The sequence below is a fragment of the Sceloporus undulatus genome, unplaced genomic scaffold (genome assembly GCF_019175285.1).
Source record: "Sceloporus undulatus isolate JIND9_A2432 ecotype Alabama unplaced genomic scaffold, SceUnd_v1.1 scaffold_5345, whole genome shotgun sequence".
Classification (NCBI taxonomy): domain Eukaryota; kingdom Metazoa; phylum Chordata; class Lepidosauria; order Squamata; family Phrynosomatidae; genus Sceloporus; species Sceloporus undulatus.
Genome location: NW_024808265.1, coordinates 1 through 3,409, shown reverse-complemented (window position 1 = coordinate 3,409; position 3,409 = coordinate 1). Strand labels below are relative to the sequence as shown.

The window sequence follows — 3,409 nt, the reverse complement described above, 5'->3', positions numbered from 1 at the left end:
GGAAACATTACAGAAAACCTGTTCAAAATTCTTTAAAACGTCCTTCCATTAGGAAGCTAGGCAAAGTCACACTCTCTCAGCCATAAGTCAGAAAGGCACAAAACCAGAACGGCCAAAGAGGGAGGGGCAGGAAATAAATTGGGTGGGGGCTTACATAGTAGAAGACCTGTGTTTCTTTTTGCTTTTCACAGAAGACTCTCCTTGCTTGTTTCGTGGAGTTTGCTCCCTGTTGCTGCGATTCTTACGTTTCGTAAGGTACCTCCAGCCGTCAGTGAGCCCTTGTCTCACTTTTTTCGACCACTGCAATGGAAAGAGAGAAATGAGAGAAACCCCCCCCCTCGTCCACCAGAATCGATTGCTTTCAGGGGGACTGTCCCCCAAAAGGCTCAAAGAGAACATACTCCTGTAGGGTTGGTTTTCTTCTTGCCAGTCGACTCAGATGGGCTAACGCCGTCTCCTTTCTCCGGATAGCTGAAAGGTAAGGAAATAGAACATGAAAGGCAAAAGGAGGTAGGAAAGAAAGAAAGAGAGTCAGGTCCCTGGCCATGATGCCAAGCTGTGACCTCCCGTCCTCCTTCTTACCTTGCTTACCTCCCTGGGAAGAAGACTGCCAGACTGGCAAGGAGAGGTCAGAGCTCTGGGCCCAGGCTCAGGCATCTGCAGCCCTGGAGACTCCACGGCAAGCAGGGCCTTCCTTACCTGGTTGCAGAGGCTTCCTCCTCCTTGCTTTCGTGAGAGGGTTCGGGGGGCTTCTTGGTTGGACCAGGATAAGTACACCAGGCAAAGAATTTTTGACCCCATTTCCCCGTCTTCTAGAACAGGGAAAGAAAACCTTGGAAGTCATCAGCCACGAAACCTGGATGCTTTCAGAGGGACTGTCCCCCCAAAAGGCTCAGACATTGGGCCGTTTGCAAGGAAACTTACGCCCTTTGACTGGACTTTCTCCTCACAAATAGACTCAGAAGGGCTCTGACCATTTCCCTGGGCCTTCTTCTTCAACCACTGCCAAGGAGAGGAAAAACAGCCAAGGAACTTGGGATGTCAGCCACACAGCCCCCAAGCCCCCCCCCTCTGCTTGCCCTCTCTCCCCCTCCTCCCCCCCGGGACCCACTCACGCCAGGCATGGTGCCAAGTTAGCCTGGCCGCTGAGTCTGCTCAGCCTCAGAAGACCAGAGCTTCTGCTATGAAATCATATTGGAAATCTGGGAATCTCCAGGGAGATGGAATCCAGAGCAAGGAACATTCTATCTGGTTTATACCAGGCCCTGCTCCTCTGTTTTGGCCCTGTCTTGAAGGGCAGGTGGAGGAAGGGGTTCATGATGCATGGTCCAAAACATATCGCAGAAATAAACCAGTTTGGGACCACTTGAACTATCTCGGCTCAATGCTAGGGAATCCTTTGACTTTTTAGTTTCTTCTTTGAGGTCTCTGCAAATCACAACAATGGGTTATTTATTGTGGCCCCAGAGCAATCGGACATGTCTCGCAAAACTGTAGTTCCTAGAATCCCTTAGCATTGAGCCAAGGCAGTTAAAGCCGTCTCAGATTGGATTATGTCTGCAATGTGTTTTGGACCCTAGGACTCTGGAGAGCAAGGTTGGCATCCTGGCTCAGCCGTGAAAACCCACTGGGTGACTTTAGACAAGTCACACTCTCTCAGCTCAGAACATGGCAGTGGCAAATCTTCTCTCCAGAAACCTGGCAAGAAAACCCTGAGATAGGTTTGCCTTAGGGTCACCATAAGTCAGAAAGGACTTGGAGGCAAACAAAAGCAACAACCAATGACATCTTAAGTATCTGGATTATTTGTAGGGTCTTTGCACTCTCCTTTGTCAGGCTGCAGCTAAGGGATTTGTGACTTTTTCCCAGGGCCTCACAGCAAAATCCATGAAGCAGGTGGGACCTGATCCTTCTGGGTTTTATTCTTCCAGCTGATGGTGCTTTGGATCTCTCTGGGGCATCCCTTTCTTTGGCTGAGGTGGCCTTCAACTGGGAGAGTTGCCCTGGAGGACCTAGAGCAGGGGTAGGCAAGGCAACCTTTATGAGCCGGGGGCCGGGTTGCTGTCCCTCAGACAACTGGGGGGCCAAAGTCGAAAAATAAATAATTAAACATTTTTTTAAAAAAATTAATTATATAAATAAGCCAGTACTCTTTGTACTGTAAATAATGCATCAGCATCGGCAAACCCATCAACCTCACCATTCACCTCCAATTCCAGGCCATTTCTGAACATGTTGAAACACACACACACAGGCAGCAGCCCCAAACACAGATCCCCAAGGGACCTCTGTGCCCACGCCATCCGTTTATCCTGAAGGACACATGGGGCTTGGTGCGTGCCCCATTCCTCCCACCCCAATGGGGGTCATTGCCCCACTGTCCCAACCTGAGAGCCAAAGACTACAAGCAGTGCCCATGTTAATGAATGACCAGAGCCAGGGGGCAAGTGGGATGGCATGTGCCCTCCAAAGCCCTGCTGCTCACAGACAGCCTTCAGCTCAGATCTGCCCCGGACCTTCCTCTCCGACACCATGAAGATCCTGGCTGTGGGGCTTGTTTTGGCCATTGCCATAGGTGAGTTTTTGGGTGTTGGAAAAATCCCCATGCGTCTTTTCTTGGGTACAGGAGTCAGAGGGGTTCAACTCGGGATGCATGAAATGTTTTGGTCAGTGTGCCAACAGGTGCAAATGTAGGTGTTTTCATGCAGCTGGCATTCACAAGCGTAACTACAAAGATGGAGCTCTGAACTTAACGTTTCACATAGAACAGGATCTTGGTTCTGGAAAGTCCACCTTTGAATTTGTGTCACCGGAACTTGGAGAAAAGTTGTGCGTTTTCAGAGCATAAGGTTTGGTGCAGACTGCCAGGGTATGATATATAGTTCTCCTTTTCCACTCCACCTGCCATGGTTGATGTGATGTAAATGATGGATGTAATGCTTCACTGAGTTTCTTTTTGAAAGAAGCAACTAGTATTTTAACAGTATCCTTCTTGCTCTAAGAAAAATCAATGAGGTTTTTTGGGTGCAAAGCAAAACCATGCAAATTTTGTGCAGGATGCATCCCAAAGAGCCTTGTCAGTTCAGGATCGTTCTCCATCAGGGTTTCTCAGAACTGGAAAAGCATGTTTTAGAACCATGTTTGGGAATATTTTTGACTGTACTTTCCATCCCTAAGGCGGGTTAACTTTGTCTTCCAGGACCTGAAGCTTTCGTTGTTAGAGCAAACCAACCCTTTCCAACACTCAAATTGCACGCAATAATCGACGGGATTTCGGGACTCATGATCGATGGCTATGTTAAAGTGACAAAGAAATTTGAATTGGTCACAAAGTCTGATGCCGGCAAGGCTGTGTCGTAAGTGAATCTACTTGATAACTCCACAATATATGTAACTGCTTTATGTTGAA

The 3,409-nt window shown here is 48.4% G+C and overlaps 1 long non-coding RNA gene across 1 annotated transcript; it reads left to right on the top strand.

The window, feature by feature from the left end:
- The first annotated feature begins 1,661 nt into the window (after positions 1-1,661).
- Positions 1,662-3,307, top strand: LOC121918171. The gene is made up of 2 exons (XR_006101176.1): positions 1,662-2,575; positions 3,200-3,307. It is a non-coding gene; the product is annotated as an uncharacterized LOC121918171 (long non-coding RNA).
- Positions 3,308-3,409: the final 102 nt, after the last annotated feature.